The 27,770-nt window shown below is 48.0% G+C and overlaps 1 long non-coding RNA gene and 2 pseudogenes across 2 annotated transcripts; 2 read left to right on the top strand and 1 right to left on the bottom strand.

The window, feature by feature from the left end:
- The first annotated feature begins 935 nt into the window (after positions 1–935).
- LOC150039512 (uncharacterized) lies at positions 936–4,187 on the top strand. Of its 2 annotated transcripts, none has more exons than XR_016534345.1 (3): positions 936–985; positions 1,422–1,582; positions 3,948–4,187. It is a non-coding gene; the product is annotated as an uncharacterized LOC150039512 (long non-coding RNA). The 2 variants fall into 2 exon arrangements; XR_016534344.1 differs by lacking the exon at positions 3,948–4,187 and adding an exon at positions 2,856–3,006.
- A 14,539-nt stretch (positions 4,188–18,726) lies between these two features.
- Positions 18,727–19,593, top strand: LOC150039511 (KH domain-containing RNA-binding protein QKI pseudogene; annotated as a pseudogene).
- A 1,611-nt stretch (positions 19,594–21,204) lies between these two features.
- Positions 21,205–22,673, bottom strand: LOC150039510 (dual specificity protein phosphatase 7 pseudogene; annotated as a pseudogene).
- Positions 22,674–27,770: the final 5,097 nt, after the last annotated feature.

Raw genomic sequence — 27,770 nt, 5'->3', positions numbered from 1 at the left:
CCCCTCTATGTTAAAAGCTCTGGAGAAACTAGAAATCCATGGAGCATTCCTCAATGCTCCAATGGGTGAAGATACTCTCTCCTGCCATACTTCTTTTTTTTTGCTAGACCTAGAGGCTTGAAGTCAGGGCCGGATGTCTGCCTTGGGGCTTTCTGAAGGCTAGAGTTCTAACAGCACCACTTCTGGCTTTTTTTTTGTCTATGTATACATTTCCAAGGAATCGAACCCTGGTGTTCTTGCATTCTAGATGAGCTCTCTACCACCAGTCCAAACTCCTGGGTCCCTGCCCACCTACTTATTTGCCTCTCCTAGCTATTGGTTTAGGACTCACTTTGATCCTGTGTGATGATTTGCACCAGCTCTAAGTCTTCTGGCTTGTATCCACGCACCTGGAATTTCTTGATAGCTTTCACGATGACATCTCGGGTCTTCTCCTGGTTGGTCACCTGGGTTGGATCAGGAAACAGGCCTTGAGGACTGGGTCCCAGGGGTCCCTCCCTGAAGTCAGTATCCAGGGCTTCTGTGGAACCATGTTAGTGTTAAACATGAGAAATGCCATGGGGTGTCATGGGTGTGTTTTAACCCTTCCTTCCTGAAGAGGAGTCCATGCATTGAAGTTGGTTATTTAGTATTCTTAGTAGAGTTTACCAGCTGTTCCTGGATCTGCTTTCCAGGTGTGGGCCCCTGAGATTTAGTGGAATACACAATAACCTCCAGAAACCCCAGGCAAGGGAGGAGCCAGCCAAGTGCCCAGTGCCTGCTCCTAGCCAGATCTGGGGTGAGTTGGAGGATGCAGTGATGAACGACACCCCGTGGAGCCTTGATCAACTCCCCTAACACTGAGAGTCCAGGAGAGAGGAAGTCGTTCCCTCCCCAGATGACTGCTCATGACACCCATTCTCCTTCCTGTGGGTAAGAGGACTGAACCAGATGCAGACACCAGACCCAGCACGAGGAAGGAGGGGCTCTGAATGTCATCTGCCCAGTTGAGTAGCTAGAAGAGCAGACATCTCTGTCTCCTGTGAGGAGTTTACTTGTGAGCAGATCTTTTAGCTCCATCATCTTCAGCACCCTGCCTTAGACATTCCTCATCTTCCCAGAACATAGGATCCCTATGTCTCGCTGTCCTCCAACCCAGATGTGATTGTCAGAAGAGCCTACTAAGTAATGTGCGAGGATTGTCTGTGAGACAGTAAACAGTCTCAACTGGCAATCGTGTTTATTCACTACTAATCTTGTGATCAAACACCAGCCTTTAGGTTGTTTCCTGGGGAAAGTGAAGTATCTAAACTATGCCCTCCAGAGCCTAGGATTTCCCCAATCTTTGTCCGCATTCTTCCTCTCGGGACTCCTCACTGACCCTGCCTGAGGATCTATTCTTGCCTGGAGACTGGGCATAATTTTCCCTCCCTCTTTTTTAGGTCAGAAGAGCAGAAGGAAATGCAGCCGCCCAACTCACCTCAATGCTTCTGCATAGACGTCTGTTTTCCACAGGCAGCACCACCCTGATGACACACGAGTCTCCCAGCCTGAGATGGGGAGGCACGGATGAGCTGTCACTACTCTGCCCTGAGGTGCCGCTGTGAGTGTTGGCTGAATTGGTGTCCATTGTGCTGGTGTCTGTGGGTGAGGATTGGCTGGCAGAAGCCAAGCTGGTCACCCCAGTGGACCGGGAGGAGGATCCCTGGACCTGTGGATGACAGCAACATCAGGAGAAGTCCAGGTTTCCAACCAGGTCTAGGGCTTTCCTCTCAGGCAGTGGAAAGAGGACTATGGGCAAGACAGGAAGTCACCTTTTTTGGGTAGCCTGAGGATGTTTGTGAGATGCTCGTGATGAGCTCTGGGTAGGAGCTGGAGGAGGGAGCTGACTGCACATTGCTGTCTGACTGCACTGCAGTGGTGTTTGTGCTGCTCATCTCAGGGCCAGCCTTGTCCTGCTCCATCCACTTCAACTGGGAGCTGCCACTGGTACTAGGTGCAGCACTCTGGGTCTGGTGGCTTTAGAGAGGGGTCAGCTTACTGAAGGAACTTCTCTCAGGACACACACAAGACCCTAGACTTCAAACACTGGGGACCCGAATCTCCACTCCATGATCTGGGTCAGTTAACATTTTCCCATTCCCTTATGTGATGGATGAATCACAGAGACAGAACTCAGTGTAAGCAGAGGGGCAGACACCCCAGAGAACTGAGTGCCAGACCTGGCTTCTCAATGGAAATGTCTCATCCACAGCCTGTCTCATTCCCACACCCATCCCATCATCTTCCCTGGTTCTTGCCCATCAGTGGCCAGGTCCTTACTTCTTCCAGGCCTTCCAGATGCTGAAGCGCTTCTTGGTCGGAGGGCTTGCAGTGTCATTCTGTCCCGGAGGCTCCAGTGCACATGACAGGTCATAGCTAGGCAAGGGGTGTGAGGTGAGCTGACCAAATAGAAGCTTGGGACCTCCCAGATTCTGCTTCAATTCTGAGCCTGCCACCCACCTGGTCACTGCCCCTAGGGAGTGTAAGTCCTCAAGTCCAGACATGTGACACTCAGGATGGCACCACATCCCAGTGACAGGCGACTCTCCCTGTGCTAGTGCCTCCCAGCTCACCTGGCCTCCTCACTGAGCTGCTCCAGGTCTCTGAACCAGCCTAGAAACTTCTCGTCTGGGGTGATGTGTTCATAGCTGCAGCTTGCCTGTAGCTGCTTCAGTTGCTCCATGATTGCATATTCCTGGCCAGGGAGAGCATGAGGTGAGTGGAGGGCTGTGCTGTGATGCCCAGGGGAAGAGCATTCACCAGGCTTTGCTCTGGGAAGCTTCAGTGCATCAGGGTGCTGTGGCTCTCACAACTGTGTCCACACTCATTCACAGGAAGCTCTCCTCTCCCACTTCACATCCCCACCCTGTCGTCAGGAAAGATCTGCACTCTGAACCAAATTTCCCTACCGGTCATGGTGACTGAAGCTGACTCTGCTGCTGGTCCCCATCCAGCCAGGAGGGCACCTGAAACTCACCTTTCTCAATTTCTGAAAATGGATGACTCCCTCCTAGAAGGCAGAGAACAATGTGAGGAGAACCCCACCCTTCCTCCCTTCAGTCCTCCCTGTCAGGGGCTGGTCCTCTTCCATGGGACAGAGGGCATCTACATGTGCCTCTGAACCAAGTCCTAGGTGGGACCTGGACACATCTCCAAAGAGGTTCTGGGATCATCTTGTCCAAACCTTTTGAGGACATGGGGTGACTGAGGGCTCAGCTGAGCTGGACTCACTGGTGCTTGCTTGGCCTGTCCTTTGTTTTCCACTGATCCCAACTGCCCACTGTGCCCAGAGGAACTTGAGTCCCAGTTGTGCTATGTGCCCTAGCTCCCTATCCCAGCAGCTCTGGATATCCCTTCTTAAGATGGATGCAGTGTTATCTTAAGAAACTCTTCACTGTGCCATAACTCAGCACACAGCAGGAGACTTTCTGTCCCAACCCCAGCAGCTCAGTGATGCCCAGACTACTCACATCCAGGAAGTCCCTAAAGGCCGTGTCGATCATTCGGAAGTCTCCTAGGAAAGTTTTCAGGTAGGGCACGGTGCCCTTGATGTGAACCTGTGGAATTGGATGGGTTGATGTGCCATGGCCTAGGACCCAATTGCAGGCCTCCCCAGACAGCCTCCATCCTCACAGGGCCTTTCTTATCAGAGTCACCTGTTCTGGCCAATCTGTTAGAGCCCCTTCTCTGCACTTGGGATAATAAACAGTATAAGGGTGGCATTGACACCTCCCCAAGTTAAGGAGCCTCTGAAGGCCACCTGCCACACAGGCTTTGCCATGCTCTGGCTTCTCCTCCTCCTTTGTCTCTGGCAGCCACTCAGGACAAGGGATTATAAGAATCAAATCCCATGTCTATGGAGTTATTTCAGGCAGGGGAACAAGAGGTAAGATGAGCAAGCAGACCTCTCTTCTCTTCTCTTACAGGCACTCTTGGTGCGTTCAGGACACAGTCACTCACCATGTCCTCAGCCTGCCTCTGGCCTCTCTTGGCCTTCTTCTCCTTGGGGGCAAAGTCACCAGGCTCCTGTCACAATGGAGAGCAGAACTCCTGAGACATGTGTCCACTCAACCTTTGTCCCTGACCTGAGCATGGATGGTGCCAAAGCTAGTGCCACCTGCTGCTTTGTTCTGGTTAATTCTCTGCCTCAGCAGATCTGAGGGATGCCATGCTCTGAACTGGTCTCTCTCTGCCTGCTTCGTCATCTGCAAACTCTGCAAATAAATGACGTTCCTCTGAGCGCTATGGGATCCACTGGTTTCTCCCACTGTGGTGCTGCCCTGAGTCTCTGTGCCAATGCCTTCTCTGGACTCCTGGAAATTTCTTTCTCCTCATTGTCTCATCAATCATCCAAATTCCTCAGTCTTCATAGGTGACAGGAGGGGACCGAGGAATAGGAAGAGATGGTGGCCTGTCCATTTCACTGTAGGCAATCATAGAAGAGACACTAACTCTGTGAGCAGGGTCCAGTCAGTGAGTGCTCCCATAATTGTCATGGGCCGGAGGGTAGAATAGTCCAGGAGGGAGAGGATTATGGACTTTCAGCTAACTTACTAACAAAAAGTTCTGGATTTCCTCACCTAGGGGAGGGGCTCTGAATCATGAGAAAGCTTCTTTCCCACAAAGCTCTTCCCTATGTGTCTGTGTCCTGGCAGAAATCTTTCTCTATGCATCTGGGTGGGGAGTTCCCCAGATATACTGTAGTGGACAAGCGGGTCAAGGCATTGAGGAGTCCAGTCTGTAGCCCTTCCCACTGAGGCTTCTGGAGTCGTGTGTGAAGGAGCTCAGTATGTTGGAATGTAGAGGTAGATACATCTTTTCCTTTCTTGATTTATGTGGGTGTCTATCGGAGCGACTAGTTTACTTGGGGGGTTTCATGGTTGAGTCTCAAGGTTAGGGCTCGCAGTCATGTCCAGCTGAGATTTCAGGGCTGAGTGAGCAGTGCCTGGCCTCCCTTGTCAAGAAAACCCCCAGCCACCTTCAGTTCCCCTGTCTAGTCCTTCTCTGTGTTTGTATGGCGGTGAGCAGCATCTGCTCTAGGGAGAACAGAGAGACCCAGTTCCTTCAGGTAGACATCCTGGCTCTGAATGTTAAGATCCAAACCAAGTGTGTGCTATGTCTCTTTGGCTCTAAGGACAGCTCTGAAATATCCCATGGCAGAGCAACTCACTCCTGAGCAGTGCAGCTGACTTACATACCAGGTACTCAGGAGCCTGAGATCGGGTGATCCCAGTTCAATCCACAGTCACTGAGTCTGTGAATTACAATCAACTCCAAACGTGGAGTGGGCTTGGGACTGAAAATGAAGAGCACTGAGTATTAAAAACGGTGGACAACAGCCATGCCCTGAGTTCAAGATCCAGAATGGAGAGAAAAAAAAAACAGGAAAGCATTTCTTTTTGGAACTGGATCCCACTTTTGCCTTCTTAGCCCTGTTCTTTCTGACCCCTTTCTCTCTACCTGAAAGAGTAGCACTTTGGTCCGGAAGTAAGAGCATGAAGGAGAAACGATCTCTGACAGTTTCTGGTATATCTCCACGCTATCTCTGTAGGAGGGACAGAGAGAAGTGACAAATGGGAAAGTGAGAGAGAAGGGAGACAGGCTTGGTTTTGTTTTAGAGCCAGGCCTGCAAGTTACCTGAACAAGAGGTTTTCAAATGATTGCATGAAGCTCCCAAGGACTCAGAAGCAATTTCTTCTTCATGTCCCAATGGAGTCCAGCCCAGTTGTATTAGACAATTGTGCTTGGATTTCAATTGGACAGAAATGTAGAATTACCACAGAAACCCTGGACAGCTCCTCTGGGTCTCTGTCCAGCTTCAGTGAGACATTGAACTGAACATTTGCCGGTGCATGAACAGGCATAATGCAGGCACTGTCCCTGTTTTCCTGGCTAGCAGCCCAGGTCATACAGGCTTGGCTCTGGGGCTGGTGGTGAAACTGGCTAGTCCCTGGGTGTGCACAGCTTCTGTGGAGAGAAGGACCCACCTGGAGACCACTTGCCATGTGCTGTCCAGGCGCTGGATGGCGCTGCTGTGCAGAGCAGAGAGGATGGCATGGAGGGAGGAGAAGTTCCTGAGGACTCTGCATTCCTGCATGGGAAGGGTGTGTGAGCCTTGCATGCTACTGCTGCCACCTGATGACTTGCTGGCTGGGCTAAGCCAATGTCAGTACAAGGATTCTGGGGAGCTACTTAGAGGTTTTCAGAGGGGAGAGAGGGCTGACCAGGCCTGGGTGAAGTTGCCCCTGAGTCCTGAGTGTGAGGAAGGAGTGAGCACCATTGCATGTGTGGTATGTGGGAGTCCAGACAAGATGGCCTTGGGCAGGAGGCCCTGAAGTCCACACAGGGCTCTGAGCACATTGGAACACCTCAGAACATAAGACCCTGAAGGGAGAGTCTCTAGGCAGCAGTTGTGTCTTACCATGGCCACCGAGATCCAATGCTCTAGCACCCTTGCCCTGGAGCAGGGCTGTATGCTGTGGTCCCCTAAGCAGGTGGTGAGCACGCAGGAGAACACCTGGTCAAACTGTGTGAAGGTGGCCCGGATGGTGGGGGCCAAGTTCTCCACGTCGTGTCTGTCCTTCTGGGAAATTGCTGAATGCAGGCAGTGGTGGGGCACCACCTTCAGGAACAGCTCCTGCCAAAGGAAGGAGTGCCTCATTGCCTGGCACACAGCACAGTGCCCAGCCCCAGATTGAGTCCCATAGTTGGGCTGAGTACTCTGGCTGTGTAGGGGTCTCTGAGGCTTAGGCATGGGTTTGAGGGGATGTCATGCCACTTCGCAACCCTGGAGGGCACCTTAGTGTCCCTACCTCATGTCAGGGTCTGCTGTGCAATGTGACTCTTCCTCCTTGGCCTAGGCCGAATTTCTGCCCTCCCCAAGTCACCCCATGCCTGTCCTTTGGTTCATATCCACAGATGCTGCTTCTGTAGCACTTTCTTGTTTTCTGCACTAGGCTCTGGCACACCAGACTCCTCATAATTGCTTGGGCTCATGTGGTCCCTGCCAAATGCGGAAGAGCTGGGATTCTGGCTGCACCTCTCCACGCATAGCTCCTGGGACACAGAGGTCTCATGTACAATTTAGTGTCTGCACTTAAGAGAGTGATGCTAGGAAGTGTGAGCCAAGGTGAAGCTCAGGCTGGATGAAAGCTTGGGCTCTAGGAGAAGGAGAAGGATGAGAAGGCAGCCATGCAGAGAAGGAAGCCCGGTCCACCCCATGCTGCCCAGGGCCTCACCGAGTCCATCCTGGTGAGCTGCTCAGCCACCAACAGTGGTGGGAAATCTAAGACCTCATTCTTCTCCTTGTTCAGTCCCTCCCCTGTGTTCTCTGAAGAAGGACAGGAAGATCCTGTGAGGAAAGCATGCCGGGTCCTATTTCGATTCTCCATAAATTAAGGGATCCCACCCAAGCTGGGGACCAGGGGCCAGATTGTTGGTTCCCAGGATATGGATTCCAGGCTCCCTTGGGAGTCTGCCATGAGGCCAAGTTTCAAACTGGCTTCCAGTCAGCAGAGCAAAGGAGGCTGGTACTGCAGGTGACATGGCCTCAGAGTCCCGGGAAGACATGGCTGCCACCCACACCTGGTGCTAATGCTCCCATCTCATGGTACAGTACAGTCAAGGCTGACTTTTGGTTTTGGTCTAATTCTATTAATGTTCCTACAATTAGGCTGCACGCCAGAGCTTGGAGCTCAATGCTGCCCTCTTAGACAAACACTGGGCTAATGCTAGAGCTGCAGGAGAAGACAAGGCCCTCTCCATGGAGGATTTGTCCCGAGTCCTTGAAAAGCGAATAAAGAATCTCTTCCCCTGACTTCCCTAATTCCATCCCTCTACACATCCTCATTTTCAACTTCTCTGCACAGTCTCTATGTTCCAGCGTGTTTCTTCTTCCTGGCACAAGGCCTATATTAGAGCCTTCTCCACCCTCTTATGGCCCACATTCGTCCCGCCTCTTTCTTCTGCCTTCCCACCCAGTTTCCACACCATCAGACTGTGTCTGGCTGGGCTCTTGGGCCTCCATCTGAGCCAGGAGCAATTGTGCACGGCTCTCCACGTGTGATCCAGTCATGTGCCTCTTCAGGTGAGCCAGCAACTGCTTGAGGCAGGCAGAGTGTGCCAGCTGGCAGAAGTCCTCCCAGTACTCGTCCAGCCACATGTCCAGGATAGAAGAGATGGCACTAGGGGAAGATGGTGGGCAGCAGAGTCAGAAACCTGGCCAGCGGCTAACCCAGACACTCATTTGAAACATGGACATCAGTATCTCCCCAAGCCAAGCTTCTTTGGTGGTGGAGGTAGTGACAGTGCTCAGGAACCAAGGAGGGATTGAAAGGAATTCCAGGGAGCCAGCACCCAATCATGGGAAGAGCAACTCTCCCCTCTCCAGGGAGCTCCCCATACTCCTGCAGCTCTCCAATCCCTCCCCACTGCATGGAGTCTCCATGGGGTCTGTTGTATGCCTGGCATGAACTGGCTGCTGGTTCACATCCACTGGTGATTCTACTGCCTCCGTTCCAAGAGCCACACGTGGGCTATCTCCCCACCTCACTGTTCTTTGGTGACCCAGCCAGGCCTTCTACACTGCCAGCCTTCCTAGGGTCAGTAGAAGTCCTAAAACATGACATCAATGCTCTAATCCTGTTTGTGAGGCCATGGTGAGGACAGCCAAGGCTTGACATCAGGGGCTGTGGAGAGGATGGGTTGGCAAAGGGCTCAGCTCTGAGTTGAAGCCTCCACCAGTGATCCCAGCAGCACTGCCGGTCATGGGTCAGCCTCCTCCTGCATACATATGCCACACTTCAACCCTGTGGGGAGGACGTCAAGAGCTCTGGGATCCTGAGCTCGCCCACCACGCTACACTCAAACCTGGCTCCACTGTGCACACAGATGCCCTCCTTTGAGAGCAAAGTCCACTCACTTTCTGAGTTTGTCCTGTGGCATGCCATCCTGGCTGGAGAAAGGCAGGATTTCATCCTGTGTAGAGGAGTCCTTGAAGGCCTCACCTCTACTGAACCTGTGGAGGAATTGCACAGTTACTGGCTGTCTCTTCCTGGGTTTTATCCGGCTTGCAACAGTGCGGCTTATTTGTGCTTTCTCCCTACAAACATGTCCAGACCCGGAGGGGCTTCAACCTATGTGCAATGGAAAGAGACAAGCCTTTTCTCCCTTGAGAATCCTGTGGGCCGAGGGTCTCTCACTCTGCCTTCAGCTATCCCTGCTCTGTCTACGTGTAGTTGAGGAACCATTCTCCAAACAGGGAAAGTCTGCTTTGTCTGAGGGCTCAGAGCTTGGAGGCAGAAAGCTGTGTCCTGAGCAAGAAGGTCACAGGGCTGAGCCTACACTACTGGGGAGCACACAAGGCATTTCCCATGGCCCTGGCATAACCTAAGATGCTTCTCTGCCCACCCCCACTCCACAGGATCAGAGTAGCCCTGAGAGTTGTGCAGGTCATTCCCAGGGTCCCGTGGAGAAAAACAGTCCACTGCCCTTGCAGTTGGTACTCACGTTTGGAAGAGCAGGTCCAGGACGTGTTCGGTGCTGGTGAATTTTCGGTAAGTGGAGAGGAAGGTGGGGATGAAGAAGTGTTCCCCGGTGAACTGGGCAGGCACCAAGTGTTCCACCAGCTGCTCCAGGGTGCCTGCCCTGCAGCCCTCGTCCTGGCTTGGAGCTTCATCCTGGAGTGGGACCAGGGGAATAGTTTAAGCTGAAACTAGGGAACCAAAGAGGACTCTGACATACAGTCCAGGGAATTACATTAAAATGACTTCCTATTCTCTCTATGCATGTCTTGCTGTCTGTCTCTGTATCTCTCTCCCTGTCTCTCTCAGTCTCTCTGTCTTATTCTCTTGTCACTCTCTGTCAGTCCTTCTGTCTCCATGTCTTTCTGTCTGTCTGTATGCCTCTCTCTGTGTCTGTGTCTGTCTGTCTGTCTGCCTCGCCCCCCCATCGCTCACATACACACACACACACACACACACACACACACACACACACACACACACATACACACACAAACAAACACACACAAATACACAGGGGGAAAAATGAGCTGGTAATGACTGGAGACTTAGATGTGGTGAGCTTTCCAGCCACTTACTGGCCTGGGCCTCCATGTCACCTGTGGGGTCCAATGACCCAGAAGTTTTCACTGCCAGGACTGTCCTTGTTTGCACACACGTGTGCCAGGCACCCTCTGTGCTCTTCCATGAGGCCTGAGACTCTCCCATTTGAGGAAAAACTGGCAAACATCTCCTGAACGTCTGCTAGCCACACAAGTGAGTTGTGGGGGGTTTGTGTTGACTGTGGGTGCTGGGTTACCAAGGTTCTAAGTTCCATTGTGAAGGCAATGAGGTCATTTGTGGAGGACCCTTCAATTGACCCCTTCCTTCTGTCACACCCTCTCCAAAGGTCCCCTTCTCTATCCTTGTGCTGGCTCTGAGCAGGACATAGCTGTCCAGTGTTACCCCAGCACCTCAATTCTATGGTCCCGGGGTAGATCTGTGTGGAGTAGACACCACCCTGGAGGAGACACAATTGGGTTCTTAGCCTCACGGGATCCAACCTTAAACCCCTTTTCTCTCAAGTCCCACTCTGCTCCTCACTTGTGTTCTAAGACACGAAAGGGAAACCTTAAGATGAAGATTCCTGAGAGATGCTATGGACTCCCCAGTGGTCAGGCTTCAGGGTCAAGTCTCACCAGTTGCCATGCTGCAAGCAGAAAATCACGGAGGCTCAGGCCAAGGTGCTCTGTCCCTGATACACAGTTGTTGTCTAGACAGGGCACAACCCCTTCCTTACTGGGACCGGAGGATTGACACCTGGGTAGAGCTTGGCTGAGTGTGTTCTCAAGGGAAGTGTGACTTCCTCATTTTGTGGCAGTCAGCAGTGGGTTTGGGGAACACTATTTCAGTATGGACCTGTGCGACCACTTCCTGGTCTGGGAAGTGTGTTGTGTCATGTCTCTCCAGCCACAGGGCCCTCTTTTCTAACCTGCTCCTGGACACACGTGTGCTTCTGCTGTCTTCCTGGTGTCTTCATCGCTCCCCCCACATTCTCCCACTTGTTCCTAGAGAATTTGGCAGGGGCCTGAGAGACTGAATGGACATCTGCCCTCAGGAGTGAGGTGGAGGACTGGACCCCTCCTTCCTCCAGCTTGCAGAGGACCCCATGCAGCCCGCAGGCTCTCCCAGCTGCGGTCACATAGCTTGGATCCCATGAGCACCTGGGTATTGTCAAGGTCTCCAATCTTGCCCTTCCTGTCTTTAGGAATTTGTACTCAGGACCTGGATCTTGTTCTAGAGCTCTTTTTGCCTAAAGCTAGAGTACTACAGCTTTAAGCCCCAGTGGCTATGTGTGAGGAACATTTCATGTGGACTTTTCTGCACAGGCACCGTGATCCTCTGATCTCAGCCTCCCACCAGCACCAACCAGGCTCTCACTGTGATTTTTATCCCTATGTAAAGAAGTTACATTATTTTCACAGATGCGTAGAATGGTTACAGTTACATAGGATATGTATTAGGTTCTTTTCCTTTGGTCCAGTGTCATTCCTTCCGCAAACTATCAGTTTCCTTCTTCGGCTTCTACATGTGACTTGTCTAGATTTCTTTCAGTACAATGTCTATTGAACATCAGTGATGAACATTTTCACACTTTTGTCCTGAGTTCTATGTTCCTACCCAAGATAGACATCAAAACAATTGTACAGAAAGAAATTAGAAAACAGAATCAGCAAAACCCCACAAGAAAAAAATGTTTTTCTATACAGTGTCGTTCATAGAGATACGTTTCTGAGTACGTATATATACCTATCTATTTATATTTATATATATATATATATATATATATATATATATATGGCAAACAGATTAGTATATGGGGGTAATTGTTTTGTCATATGTTTCAGCCTGGTCTTCACAGATGATTTAGTGGGGTTAACATTTACTTTGCTGAGAGTAGATTGTTAACATCTATTGTTGAACAGATCCATCGTCTTTGGGTAGCCTCAAGACACTGTTTTAAAGTGTACATAGTTGATTCATTGGTTTGTGCATCAATGTTTATTTACCTCTTCTTGGGTGTTTTCCCCTTAGATCATTCCCTTCATTAATATGTGGTGTTCTTCATTATCTCTTTCTACTGGTTTGAATCAGAAGTCTATTTTATGGTGTAACCTCATAGAAACCCCACATTCAGCCAGATATGAGGAATGATGTGCATGTTTGGTATTCTTTTAGGCTATTTGTGTGTCCTAACAGTGGATCATTGTTGGAGAATGTTCTGTGTGCAGCTTCTTGAATGTGAGTTTCATGGTCATCTGGTGACATACTCCTTTGAGGCCTATTAGCCCCATTGGCATTATTTGAATTCAGAAATATGTTTGTCCATTTTCTGCAGTGAAATCACTTTTCTAGCAATTATTGGACTGCATAGAAGTCAGCATTACAGGACATCATAAGACATGGAACATCTGTACAAGAATGAAGCTTCGGGGCCGGGAGTTTGGCCTAGTGGTTAAAGTGCTTGCCTAGCATGCATGAAGACCCGGTTTTGATTCCTCAGTACCACATACATAGAAAAAAGCCAGAAGTGGTGCTGAGGCTCAAGTGGTAGAGCTGTAGCCTTGAGAAAGTCCAAGGACAGTGCTCAGGCCCTGAGCTCGAGCCCAGGACTTTCAAAAAAAAAAGAATGAAGCTTCTTTAACACTGGAAGACCTACACACTGAGGAGAGTCATTAGATCTAGTGATGCTGGAACTCTCGACTACATAGAGCAGCTGCTTTCTATCTCCACTATGTTACATCATACCCTTGAGTTTCTTGAGAACACTCACACACACACACACACACACACACACACACACACACACACACTTATATATACTTATATATTTGTGCATCTCTCTCTTCTATGGCTATATGTAAGTAATTGTCAGAAGCCTAGACTGAATTGCCAAATATAATTTTGCTTTTCTTTTACCAGTCTGGATATCTTTAAATACATGCTTGGGAGCTGTCCTTAAACTTTATTTTTTCCTATGGCTAGAGCTCTAGCGTTTGAGCCACAGGGTCACTGCCTGCTTTTTTGGAGTAGTTATTTGGGGTTTAGTGTTTCCTAGAGATTCTGGCCAAGGCTCTACCTCTTGTTTCTCAGCACCTCTTTGCAGGCTTTCCTATTTCTGTTGTACTATGGAGTTGAACCTAGGGATTTGTGCATGCCTGGCAAGCATTCTACCCCTAGGCCACATTCCCAGCCCTGTGCATTTAAATGGAATACCATGTGTTGTAAGTCCAGTGTATGTTCTCTGCAATTCCAGTGACATTTTCTGAGAGGCTGCAGTCCTGTGTGGGTGGGTGACCACGGGTCTCTTGAACCTCATGCCTATGGGATGACCACCATTCATAAGGAGGATTGGAGCAAGGTACCCCCATCCCATTGAGTGTCCTCCATACTCAACCATGTACTAATGAGGAGTCCACTTATTGAAAAAAGAACAGTGATTAAGGTTTACAGGCTCATGGGGTTGTCTATCTTAAGAATAAGGTCTCGAGTTCAATGCATAACAAAAACCAGCAAACTAACAATCGAAAAATCATCTGTCCTGCCTTGCTTTGATTCATTCCTTTTCTAAGATGAAAGAAACACGCTCATATAATGAATGATTGTTGTCCTTAATGTACTCTGTTATCTCTCATCTCCTTTGCTGTCCCTTGGGTATCTCATATTGTTACAGTATCTCACTTTGTTTTCTGATATATTGAATTTATTTGTATTTGGTTATTTGAAAATTGATAGGGAAAGGGAGAAAACCAAGACGGGGGGGGGAGGGTAGTGGGTACCTAGACATGTGAAAGGGTATCAATGTATGTGAATTAATGCACCTTCTATCTGGCAAATATGTAACCCTTTTATTAATTACAATAAAAATATAAAAAATACGTACTTTGGGTGTCAGGATAAGTAAGTAAATGAATGAATGTATAATAAATAAATTAATTTAAAAAAAAAGAAAGTAACAGGCTCAGTGATAGCGGCTTATGCCTGCACTCTACTATGGAGTCTGAGATGTGAAGGAGATTCAAAGGCAGCCTATGGAGGAAATTCTGTGAGAGTTAAAGGTCCAAGTATCCACGTGGTACCATAGGAACGTGTGTCATGCGGTATAGTACTAACTTGAGACAGGAAAGCTGAGGGACTCTAGCAAAAAGAACTTAGCCCCTGGCAATGTTTGTGTTCCCTTAGGATGACTTTCACCTGGCCTTCCCTTTTGAGACCAAGCATACTCCTTATGTTTCATCCTGAGTAGTGTGTCATCACATGTTTACACGAGTGTGGATTAGCCAGAGAGTCAACGAATATGAGTACACATCTCTAATTTTTGTTTGTCATTCATTTAGTACGCATGCACATGACTATTGACAAAGCATACTTAACAGCTCTATGCTAAAAGAAAAAGGCACGTGGAATATGCGAACATAGGGTCAGGTGAATTACTTAAAGAATTATTAACCACACATACACACAAGCACAGACACACACACACACATAGGGAGAGGAGAGCCATTAATGACCAGGAAATTTACATATGTTCAGCTGCCCAGACTCTCACTACCCTGAACCTCCCCATGTCACCTGTTGGGTCCAGTAACAGCATCTCCAGAAATGTCCACGGCCGGGCCTGACCTTGTTTGGACTCACGTGGGCCAGGCACCCTCTGCGCTCTTCCATGAGGCCGGAGCCTCTCCCATTTGAGAAAAATCGGGCAAACATCTCCTGAACGGCTGCTAGCCACACAAGTGAGCAGTTGGGGGCTTGTGTTGACTGTGGGTGCCGGGATACCAAGGTTCTAAGTTCCACTGTGAAGGAAGTGAGGTCATCTGTGCAGGGCCCTTCAGTTGAGCCCTTCCTTCTGACACACCCTCCCCAGATGACCCCTTTTCTCACCACTTGCTAGTCCTGAGCATGACCTCATCCATTCAGAGTTTCAGCCACTGTTCAATACTACTCTCCCCAGGTAGACCTGGGTGCAGCAGCCACACCACCTTAGAGGAGATACAGATGGGCTCTGTGCCTCCTGGTGCCCAGTCCTGTCTCCCTGTAACCACAATTTCCAGTGTACTAAGCTGGTGACTTCAAAGAGATAGAACAGGGTAATGGTAAGGAGAGGAGTCATGTAAGATTCTATGGGATGCCCGGTGGACAGGCCTCAGGGCTAAACTCCACCACGTCCCAAGCTGCAAACAGAAAAGCACTGAGGCTCAGCCCAGTATGTTCTGGCCACTGACAGAGTCTCTCAGTCTACAACCACAAGACCGTCCTCACAGGGCCCTGAGATTGAGGCCTGGCTGAATCCTGTCTGTCTGATTTCGTCCAAGTGTGTGGCTATCAGCAGTGGGTTAGGGGACACTGTATTTCAGGTTGGAAAGGTGATGTCATTTGCAGGCCCTATGATATTCCTTGACACCTGTCCCTTCATGTCCCCTCATCCACACTGACCTCTGGACTGGGATGCTCCTATTTATGCCTCCAATGGAGCTTGGAAGACAGATATAAAATGGTTAATGTTTGTGTTCTTTCCTGGTGCCAGTTGTGAGGCTTACATTCTGGTTTTGGGCAATGTCCTTGAGCTTCTTTGCTCCAGGCTGGTACTCTATCACTCCAGCCACTCTTCTACTTTTGACCTTTGAGTGTCAGGAACTTTTCTTCTGGAGACGGCTTGGAACCTCAGTATCCACATCTCAGCCCCTGAGAAGCTATTAGTACAGTGGTTCCTCATTGGCGCCTGGTTTCTCTCATGAATTTTCACTGTTGTGTATCACATCTCCTTTTCCTTTCAACTGCTGCACCCACTGTTGTTGTCGTGACCTTCCTGACAGGCCAATATCTGAAGGTCCTTTCGTGGACTCTATGTCATAGACCTTCGCGTGGCCTGCCGAGGAAAATGCAAGCAGTGATGGTGCCATTTCACTCCCTAGGATTCTCCTCTCTGCTGCTTGTCATGAGCCTGGTCAGGTCTGGAATACTTTTCCTCTCTACGTCCATGACGGACCTGATATAGCCCATGAACACATGGCATCAAGTTTTTCCAGTGCTTTCTTGGATGTTTGAACTGAGGTCTATGTTCTTCCACTGGTCCTCAGTACTGGGGTAATTGAGGAGTGAGGGAAGAAATTAGGTCACTGTGAGTGTGTCCTTAAATGGGATATTGGGATGAGGGGGTCTTGTGTCTCTGTTTCTGTCTTTCTCTGTCTCTGTCTCTCTCTATCTGTCTTTCTCTCTGTCTCTCTCTCTCTCTCTTTGTCTGTCTGTCTGTCTCTCTCTCTCTGTCTCTCTCTCTGTGTCTGTCTGTCTGTCTGTCTGTCTGTCTGTCTGTCTGTCTCTCTGTCTCTGTCTCTCTCTCTCTCTCTCTCTCTCTCTCTCTCTCTCTCTCTCTCTCCCTCTCCCTCTCTCCGTATCTCTTCCAGACCTTGTGAGGTACTTAGGCCTCCCCTTTTAATTGCATTTTAATGTCAGGGAGATGGATGGGGGATTAGGTTACATTCATCACACATTGGGCACATAACTTCTTGAACACTGATTCCCCTTCCTATGTTGTTTTCTCATTTTTCTTCCCGCAACCTCTACTCAATCATTTGTGTTTCCCCATTCCTTCTCTATTTCAATTAAACAAGTAAAGTATATAAAATATACCATAGGCCTCCTCTTCAACTACATGGTGTTATCTTGATATACTGTGCACAAAGCAATATAGCCAACAGATACATTGACCTGAACCATGAGGCTATATAAACCGTTTTTCCTTTTCAGTGGGTGTTCTCAATTGTTTGGGGACAGGTATCTGACTCTCCAGGTGAAGTGAGTTTTCCATTGAGATGCCTAGAGGAGGCCTTCAGGAACCCAATCAGACAAGATCAGAAAAAAGAAAGACTAGATACTCTATATTTCAAGCACTGAACATACACAACAAGGAATATGAAAATTACAAGAGACAAACGGAAAGAAACATGGGAACATCATTTCAGATTAATAAAGAAAATGATCTCTTAAGAAGTGTTAACAATTTTTACACATGTAGCTCTCATGTTGGTGCATCTAAACTAATGAAGCAAACAGCACTGCATTTGCTAGTGCAGATGGAGTCCAACCTAGTGTTAGTTGGGTGTGGTGATGCCTCAGTCTCCAACAGGCATGATACCCAGACCACTCCTGGACTCAAAACATGAACCAAGAAACATCAGAATTGAATGGCACTATGAACCAAATGGACTTAATCGACAGATACAGGCTATTTTTTTATTTTTTATTGTGATTAATAGAAGGGTTACATTATATTCACCAGATAGACGGTACATAACTTCACAAACATGGATACCCTTCCTTATGACATGGTCCCCATTTCCCTCCCACTCTCCCCCCACTTATCTTGACTTCCCTCCGTCCCTATTCAATTTCAAATAACCAATTAAGCATATATAAAATATATCAGATAGCAAGGTGAAATATTGTAACAATATGAGATAACCAAGGGATGGCAAAAGAGATGAGAGATAACATAGTACATTAAGGACAACAGTCACTCATTATTTGGCTTTTGTTTCCTTCTCCTGGAGGTCCTTACATTTAGTGTCATACTATTTGGTCTAATGTCTCTAGATTTTGTTCTATTGTAAATCTCTGCTAGGAGAGCCCAAGGTTTCTACTGATTATTACAAATGAGGGAGACTTGGTGTTCGATTGATATAGACTGACGTACTTCAGTGTTGTCCCACCATACCTTATATGATGTAGATTGTTATGCTTTGTTCTTTAGGAAAACGTATTTTTATTTTATATTTATTTTTATTTCATTGTATAGAGGGGTTACAGTTATATTCGCCAGATGGAAGGTGCTTTACTTCTCCTACACTGATATCCTTTCTTATGTTTTTGTCCCCATTTCCCTCCCACACCTCCTCACCTCATTTTTCCCCTCCTATTTCAAAGAAAGGAGCAAACATCTTTATAATTCAACAGGTACCAAAGTGGGATAATGTAACAATAAGAGATTAACCAAATGGCAATACAAGAGTGAAAAGCATAATACATAAATAATACCAGTCACTTATATTTAAGCTCTTGAGGAAAACGTATTTTTTTAAAAAGAAAATTTGTATATGTTTAATAATCTTAATTCCACCTGTGACTCACTGAATTCTCACATGTGAATCTTGGGTAAAAATGTCTGTAAGACTCTTTATTTTTAATCAACCAGCAAAAAAGAGGACGTGTGTGTGTGGACTGAGTGACAGAGTACCAGTTCTGAGTGAAGGAGTCAAGTGAGAGCAAACATCAAAAATGGGGCCAGGTGCTGGTGGCTCTTTCCTGTAATCCTATAATCCTAGCTACTCAGGGGGCTGAGATCTGAGGATCAAGGTCCTAAAAGCCAGCTGGGGCACGAAAGACCATGAGAGGCCTGGTGGAAAGTGCGTGCGGGAGGCGGGCGGGCAGGCGCGCAGAGCCAGCCGCCCGGGGCTTGGCGCAGGAGCCTGAGCTGGAGCAGACGCGGAGCCGGACCCGGGGTCCGAGTGGCCGATGGCAGGGGCCGGCCCGCGCCCCTCCCTTCTCCTCTTCCTCCTCGTCCTGGTCCTCGTTCTCCACCTCTACCTCCTTGGCGGAGGCGGCAGCAGCAGCAGGCTGAGAGCTCGGCGAAGCCTGGAATCTGGTCGGGGAAATGGAAAGGAAGGAGAAGCCGAAGCCCACCCCGGATTACCTGGTGCAGCTGATGAACGACGAGAAGCTCACAAGCAGCCGCCCAGCTTCTGCGGGATCCTCAACCACCTCGAGCGGCTGCTGGACGGAGTTTAATTTCGTGGGGAGAATCCTTGGACCGAGAGGACTGAGCGCCCAACAGCTGGAAGCAGACACAGGATGTGAAGTAATGGTTCAGGCCAAGGCTTAATGAGGGGTAAAAAGAAGGAAGAACAAAATAGAGGCAAGCCCAGCTGGGAGCATCCGAATGAAGATTTCCATGTTAATCACTGTCGAGACTCTCAGCACAGAGCAGAGGTCACATTGAAGAGAGCAGTGGAGGACGTGAAGACATGACTGGTCCTGCAGCAGAAGGAGAGCACGGCCTGAAAAGGTGCAGCTGACGGAGTTCGCCATTTTGAACGGCACCTATGCAGAGGCCAACACTAAATCACCAGCCCTGGCCTTTTCTCTGCAGCAACTGCCCAGGCTGCTCCAAGGACCCTTCCTGGGCCTGCGCCTGTCCTCCCACCAGCTGCCCTGCGTGCGCCACGCCGGCTGGCCCGACCACAACGCCTGTGATCAGACAAATACAGACCGCTGTCATGCCAAACGGAGCTCCTCACCCAACGGCTGCACTGGTCCTCCAGGGCCCGAGGCTGGGTTCATCCACACGCCCTAGGAACACCCCTGTACATTGGCACCAGCTACGTCAGTCCTTGAGTACCCTAGTGAACCCAGGGGTGCATTAGGTGCGGTGGCTACTAAAGTTCAAAGGCACGATGTGCGTGTCCATCCTGACCAAAGGATTGTGACCGCAGAGCAAGCCGCCACCGGCCACTAACCTATGACCTTCTGACCTCTGAACTCTTCCCCCAGTGATGACCTGACCAGGCCTGCCTGCTGCTCAGTTAACTGGTAATTGCCCTTGCTTGCCTGTGGTCAGTGCAGCGAGCTGAGGCGCTTGTCCGTTCGTCTTACCATCGAACCACACAAAAGACAAAAGAAATTGTCCTCCAACTCAGCATTTTTTTTTCCTCCCTTATTGGGGTGAAAGTGGTTCTAGAACCTGCACTGCATAGTAGTAAAGCAACAAGGCCCAGTTCATCCCACAGCACTGATCATCTTTCAATGTCCTACCTTAAGTGAACGGTAAGAAGAAAGGGAGACAGATGGCCCTTAACTACTCAGATGACAGAGGCAGTTACTATGAGAGACTCTAGGAATCTTTGTCTTCTTTTTTTTTTAAAGAAAAAATAATATTTATTTGCAATATAAACAAAGTCCCGCCGTCAGTTCGGGATATAGATAGATAGATAGATAGATAGATAGATAGATAGATAGATAGATAGATAGATAGATATAGATGTGTGTGTGTGTGTGTGTGTGTGTGTGTGTACATCTATGTTAGGGTCACAAATTTTCCTTCATTAAGATCACAAAGCAAAACCGGCCACCCTTCAGCATACCCTCATTTATACAATTCTAATGCATCTTTCTGGATTTTCATTTTAAAAAATAAGAGAGAGAAAAGAGAGAGAGAGAACCATATACAGCATGGAAGATTTTTTTTAACTTCTCAGCGGTGGCAAGATTTGAACCCGTGGCCCTGAAGGATCCCTGAAAATCACCCGCCCTCCCCATGAGGTATGACGTCATAGGGGCAGGATTTCCACAGCCTCTCCTCAGGGACCCTAACCCAGTGTCCCCCCCTCCCCTCCAATCACCCCATTATGACCCCAACCTCCCAGGTCTTCATGACCTCCCTTGAGGCTTGAGAAGGAGGGGGGAGGGGTGTAACGGAATCCGTGGCTTTGTGTTGTAGGGGAGGGGGAGGGGGTTGGCTGGGTGTGTGTGGGGGGTTCCTTTGTACAAGTCTGTCCTTACCCCACCTGTCGTGCCCCCTTTGACTGGAAAAGGGTGTGAGAGAGAAGTAGGCAGCACAGCCTCTTAGCTCCCAAGATGGAGACAGACATTGTGGATAGGTTTATAAAAGGACCCAAGGCCTGGGCCCTTAGTTGGGGCGGGGGGGGGCATTAGTGAAGAAGCTAGCTCTTCCAGAAGGATCTGTCAGGAGGAAATGCAGGCTTTTCACACATGTGCAAAATACATTTTGGTCAACATCAACACGGGAAGTTTGTCTTTTCCATTAAGAACAATACCAACAAAGAAACAAAACAACACAACACAACAACAACAAAAATCCCACGCATCCATCACTTTGTTGTTTCCCCCCCCCAAAAAAAAAGAGGAAAAGAAAAAAAAATCAGAAGAAAATTCTGTCTCTCTCTCCTAGAGTCAAGAGAGGGATGCCATACTGGGGTTTATACAATCCATTGCTGCATGTCGCCTGAAAATAACACTTTTTGTTGTTGTTGTTCGTTTTTAAAAAAAAACAAGAGAGAGAGAGAATAAAGGGAAGATATCAAGAAGAAGAGTCTGAACACTTCTTGTATTCCAGGGAGCTTTGATATTTTTGTTAACCTGCCAAAAGTAAAAAGTAAACTCGCATCCACGGACAATGTCTGGTTTTTGTTTTTGTTTTTTTTTAAATAGCCAGATTGACTGAGCTATCAGCAGAATGCAGTGTCCTGGGTCAGAAACGGGGTGCTCTCTCTGGCTCCCCCAAAAGCCACGCGTCATCCGAGGGCCACGGCGTCTCTGCCGAGTCCTGCCACGATCCATCCAAGACCCCCCCGCTGACCTGTGGGCCCGGCCACTGCGTTAGGGCCTGGGCCTGGGTACAGACTGGTGACGGGTGGACGCCTGTGGGCAGGCCGCGCCAGGCCGGGCCCGGGGCCCGTCCTCACGTGGATTCGAGCGTGTTGAGGGGGTACAGGTTGTGGTTGGCGGGCGTGGAGAAGCAGACCTGCTCGCTGGGCGTGTGGCTGTCGCACGGGCTGCTGAGCCCCAGGGTCCGCCCGAAGTCCAGCAGCTGCCCCATGAAGTTGAAGTTGGGCAAGATGTTGGACTTTTTCCTCTTGACGAAGTCGCAGGCATCGTTGAGGGACAGGTTCAGCTTCTGCATCAGGTAGGCCACGGTGACTGTCACGGAGCGGCTGATGCCTGCCAGGCAGTGAACCAGGACCCCACACTTGTTGGAGCGGGCCTCGTCGATAAAGCTAATGGCCTCAGGGAAGAATTGGGAGAGATTCTGGCTTCAGTGGTCGGAGATGGGAATCTGCTTGTGGGTGAACTCGCCACCGTGCTCGAAGGCGTTGGGGAGGTTGGGGGTGACATTGAGAATGTACTTGATGCCATATTTGCCCAGCACGTCCAGGTTGGTGGAGTCCTTGGCACAGCCGAGGTAGAGGTAGGGCAGAATTTGCACGGGGAAGGCTGGCTGGCTGGCACGGGGCTGCCATCTGACTCGGTGGCACTGCTGGGCAGCTCCCGGTCCGACTCACCATCAGAGCAGTCTGAGCTGATCCGAAGCCCCCCCAGCCCCAGCACCGAGGTGGGCGGCGAGCCGCTGGGCGAGGACGAGCTGTCCACGTTGATCTCGCAGTGCTCGGAGTACTCGTTCTGGAACTTGTTGAAACTACCCTGGAGGTAGTAGGCCTGGCAGCCTTCATCCCGCAGCTTCTGCAGCAGCAGGCCGAGGATGGAGCTGGGCGTGCCCGCCTCGGGCTGCCACTCCGGGGTGGCATCCTCATAGAGCAGCACGGTGGGGGCCTTGCAGCGGGTGGCGAAGCGCTCCTTGTCGGCGTGTTTGGGGATGATGGAGCGGATGGGCAGGTTGCCCTTGCGCAGGCGGCGGAGCACGAGGCCCGGGATGGCCAGGTTGATGGCCATCTCGATGTGCGACGACTGGAACAGCTCCTGTGGCTGGCAGTCAAGCAGCAGTAGGGAGGCCCCGCTGCGCCCCTCCAGCTCCTCCTGCAGCTACTTGGCACTCTTGCAGGGCATGGCTCCCAGGACAACCTCCACCTGCCCCGTGCCGGCGCCTGGCTCCGCTCCCGCCCGGCTGTCCCCAACCCCCACGCTCCCCGGAGCCCACATGGGCGCTGCCCTCCACAGGGGGACGCGCAGCTGGGTTTTCAAGGGAGGCGTGGGGAGCGGGGGGGGGGGGAGGCAGGGCCGGCGGCCCGGGACCCGGGGGGATGGGGGGGCTGGGGAGGACAGGGGACGACCCTGGTCCCCGGGTGCCCGGGCCAAGGAGGATGCCCCACTCCGCCCCGCCTCACCCTGAGGCCTCTGGAGAAGACTTGCGGCTCCCAGCCTGCCTAGCCCTTCCTGCCCCGGGCTCCCTGGCCAACCCGACCGCCCAGCCCCACCGGCCCTCCGCACGCGCCCCATGGCCTGACAGCCTCTTTGTCTTCTTGTATCCAAGTCAATGCTCTCTCTGAATGTACTGCGTGGTGGTGCATCATGCATGAACCTTTGGTCAGGGTTGTCATTGGTGAAGTGGTTTCACACTGTAGTCAAAACTTGATGTGCTGTTGAGTCACTACCATGCCCTGCAAGGGGGCAGAAGTTGCAGCCTTTTTTTATATTGCCTGCCAAAATTTGAAGTATTAGAAGAAATTGTGCCATGGGACAAAAACTTACCGAGTTTTCAAAAGTAATACAAACAACAAAACTGCAACACTATTTTTAAAAAGATGACTGAGTTAAAATTATTGAACCATTATTTTACACCTCCTTAAAAAATATTTGAGAACAAGGTACATGCATTATGTGTCACATTACTGTGCAAACTGTTAAATTTTTTTTTTGCCAGTCCTGGGCTTGAGCTCAGGGCCTGAGCACTGTCCTTGGATTTTCTCAAGGCTAGAGCTCTACCACTTGAGCCTCAGCACCACTTCCGGCTTTTTTCTATGTATGTGGTACCGAGGAATCGAACCCGGGTCTTCATGCATGCTAGGCAAGCACTTTAACCACTAGGCCAAACTTCTGGCCCCTCAAATATTTTTTTTTAAACTTCCCTGTATAGAAAAAAAAACCATTAAGGATGTAAAAGCCATGCTTGCCTATTTGCTGTATACATGTAATGAAATTGTAGGTAAAGTGTAGTGCATTGAAACAAATGAACAAAAGTAGATACTATACAAGGGTGCTGGTGCAGAAAAAAATATATTTTTGGAAATGTAGCATTTTATACTTTCAAGTGTTATTAAAAAAAGAAAAAAGAACAAAAAAAACCTTTATTTCATTAACTAATTTTTTCTGGTGGTTGTCAAGAAACAAAAGACCAAAAGAGCCTTTTTGTCTTTCTTTTTTATTTTTTAAGTATTGGAATAAGTCTAAAGAAAAGAAAGTGGCTTATTTTTCTTCATGGTCATTTACTCAAGTGTCTTGTAAGATCAGCTCCTCCCTCAGAGGAAAAGTGAATGCATGCTACTCAGTAGCCCTCTATGTGAACGAAGATAGGAGGGAAGGTGAGAGTTGATGCTTTGAATTATACGATTTGTGCCGCGTTACCTTGATGCAAATTTGCCAAATCTGATACTGTGAAAAAATTCATACTTTCCTTAGGTTTGACTAGTAAGTTTTAAAATGTCATTCTTTTAAAAATCGTAATTGAGTACTTTGGGTTATTATAGTCTGTACTATTAGCCCAGAGGATTCTAAGACAAAATTATGTGAGATCTGAACATCATTTTACAGGCAAAATTAGAGCTTTATTTTCTTCAGAGAAGAGGGGATATCTGGGATTCTTTTTTTTCCTCTTATTAATTGGAGATAATAATATACCTAGCAGACTTCGTCACAGAAATGATCCTTTGTGATTTTCATTCTGAAAATGTTTCTAAGTGATCCACATTTAATCAGTCTTTATCTCATACCAGATAACTTGTCCATCACTTTGCTGGCTTTAGTAGTCACCCCTACACACACATTTTTGCCCTTCCCTGTTTTTTAAACTTTCAAAGAATGTGAAAAACTAGCATCATTGTGCATAGAAATATGGAACTGAATTTCAGTTTGAGCTTCCAGTTCCTTGTGAAGTTCAAACCATTTTGTAGTTGAAGTGATTTGTGTGCAAAGCCTTCATCTAAACACTTGAGTAAATAACCATGAACCACTCAGTCCCAGATGTGGCAAATCTCAAGTGACGGTGAACCCTTAGCTCATCAGCTCGGCCCTCTTCTATACCTTCTCAGCTCCATAGTCAAGGTCAGCAGGAAGCCTAGTGGGCACCTTCAAGGTGACCTCTATCATCTTGTCTCACTTGGAACTGTTTTCCGTTTATTTACTATGCAATAGACGTTGCTTCGAACTCAGCTAGCTTTGGTTTAATGTGCCACAGCTTTGTCTTTGTGTTACACATATAGTTGTTTTGATTTATTTACAACATATGCTGTGCCAGTCCTGGGGCTTGCACTCCTGGGTTTGGGCACTGTACTTGGACTTTCTCAAGGCTAGCACTCTACCATTTGAGACACAGCACCACCTTCTTGGCTTTGTATGTGGTACTAAGGAATCAAACTTTGTGCGTGTTAGGCAAGCACTCTAGCACTAGACCATGCTCCCCTCCTGCCCAGAGTTTCTAACAGGAGGGAGGAAAGGCCAGGAGCTGAGGCAATCTTGCACATCTGTTCACTTTTGAGCACTAAGTGGCAAGGATGAGAGGGCCAGGGCCCAGGCTCAGAAACAGTCTTTCCTGTCCAGTCTTGTTTCTATATTCAGGAAAATCCTTCCTAATGTTGGACCAAAGTCAACTCTAGTAATCAAAGAAATCCAGCTGCATTTAGATCTTTCAGGAAATACTAGCTTTTTAAAATAAAAATTAATATGTCAGTTAATTATCAAAAAAAAGTTACTAGTAAGCAACTCGGAGTGTCACAGTGGACACACTAATCAGATCAGGGTGATAGGAAGAAGGGTAAAAGAAAGCATCCCCAATAAACTTAAAACCAGACTGCAGTTCAAGTGTAACTTGAAAAAGGAGCCAGACTTCTTGGACAGAGAAACAAAAACTCCAGTAGAACCTGTTAACCAGTGAATATTGTTTACCTACGAGGCAGATCACAGGCAAAAATCCAACAAGAATCTCACAAAACATTGGACCACAGCACTCCTCTCTTAACCACAATGACCCAATATTTGTTGCCCTGGCTACAGAACTCCACTGCCTAGTGAGGAGCAGACAAACAGGGTATTCACACACAAACAAAGGGACGAAGGACAGAACACAGGAGTTTGCCAGGTCTACAGAGACAGAGCAGAAGGTTTTTATACAGACTTTTAAAATGAAGCTATAACTGATAGAGGAGCTATGTATTAGAAGGCAGGAAAGACAATGTATCTGAAGGAAACCACAGGCACTCATATCAAGGTTAGTGAAAATAACACATGGAATGGTTTTTGGTCACACTAGGCCAGCTGCCTACTTGCTGATACCTTCTCTTGGGAAGAAACTATCAAAATCAGGAATCCAGAGCTAAGAATCATGAATCTGACTCTCCTAGTGTAAGAATTGTAGGCGGCGGGTCCTTCTTTCTCTCTGCCTTTGCCCTGCAATACTGAACCTCAGCTACTGCTGAGGAAAGACTCCACAGAGTTACTGGAGCATTTATCCAGCATCCACTGCAGGCCAGGCCGCATGTGAGGCCTGCCCCAGCCACAGGTTGTGGTCATGAAGATGCTGCTGGAAAGTACAGGATGTTTTGTTTTATTATTATTATTATTATTATTATTATTATTATTATTATTATCTTTAAGTAGTTGTACAAAGTAGTTGCCATTGAACAAAAACATTTATGAAAAGACTATAGCTGAAAAAATGTCACCCCTGGATAAAATCAAGCCAGTGATTCCAAAGTCACAAAGCTCAAGGTTGATTTTTTGTGTGTTCACACAGTCAACGAACTGTCAAATCTGGACTGAGGAATTGCTTATCAATAATTCATTTTTATAGAAGGTTGAAGCCATTATTTTCAAAATTATGAGTCTTATCTGTCGCTTTCATCAACAACTTCCACAGATCTCAAGCCAGGAAATTCAATATCATTTCCTGGGTTGTCCTATTTAATTGTAGTTCACAGACAATATAAGACACATTTGGGTTTTGGTTTTAAATGGAAATGGAGCTCTACTAACTACAGTAATCTGTGGATCAAGACAAGTCAATCAAATGGGAACTATTCAAATTCTACTTTGTTGTAAAGCTAAAGGCATTGACGCCAGAAATACCTCCTATTAGAAATTCCCCTATATGAAGTGTTTCTCCTGTACATATGATCTGAATTATTATTATTATTACTCTTTTGCCAGTCCCGGGACTTGAACTCAGGGGAGCCTGGATGCTATCCCTGAGTTTTAGGCTCAAGGATGGCATTCTATTATATTGTTAAATATATATATGTATATATACATATATATATTACATCTGGGAGTTTGAGCTTTAGGCTCAAGGTTGGCATTCTATTATTTGAGCCATTTCCAGCTTTTTTGTTGGCTAGAGATAATAGTGTTATGGACTTTCATTCCCAGGCTGGATTTCAATGGTTATTCTCTGATCTCAGCCTTATGAGTAGCCAGGATTACAGGCATGAGCCACTGGCACCCAGCTTGAATTCTTTCTTTGATTAAAAAAAAATATATATATATATGTATATATTGCAGCTGGGAGTTTGACCTAGTGGTAGAGTGCTTGCCTAGCATGGACAAAGACTAATGTTTGATTCCTCAGTATCACATACATAGAAAAAAGCCAGAAGTGGTGCTATGGCTCAAGTGGTAGAGCGTTATCCTTGAGAAAACCCAAGGACAGTGTTCAGGCCCTGAGTTCAAGGCCCAGAAGTGGCAAAAAATACATTACAGCCCTGAGTTCAAAGCCCAGAACTGGAAAAAATACATTACAACTATGTTGAAATCAAAATATACACCTTATGGATGGGAATGGGAAGGAAAAACTGTAAGAGACAGGGTGACTCTGTCCAGGAAGAAATGTACTCTTTACCTGGCTTATATAGCTGGATACCACCTTTACAATAACAATTTACTTTTTAACAAAGGTAAATATACCTTTATTTAAAAGGTATATTGTAATTAAAAGGTCACCTTCTTGGTTGA

The sequence above is a fragment of the Megascapheus bottae genome, unplaced genomic scaffold (genome assembly GCF_031878675.1).
Source record: "Megascapheus bottae isolate mThoBot1 unplaced genomic scaffold, mThoBot2.hap1 HAP1_SCAFFOLD_91, whole genome shotgun sequence".
Taxonomy (NCBI): domain Eukaryota; kingdom Metazoa; phylum Chordata; class Mammalia; order Rodentia; family Geomyidae; genus Megascapheus; species Megascapheus bottae.
The sequence above is the reverse complement of the archived record's forward strand: the minus strand, read 5'-3'. Positions and strand labels throughout refer to the sequence as shown.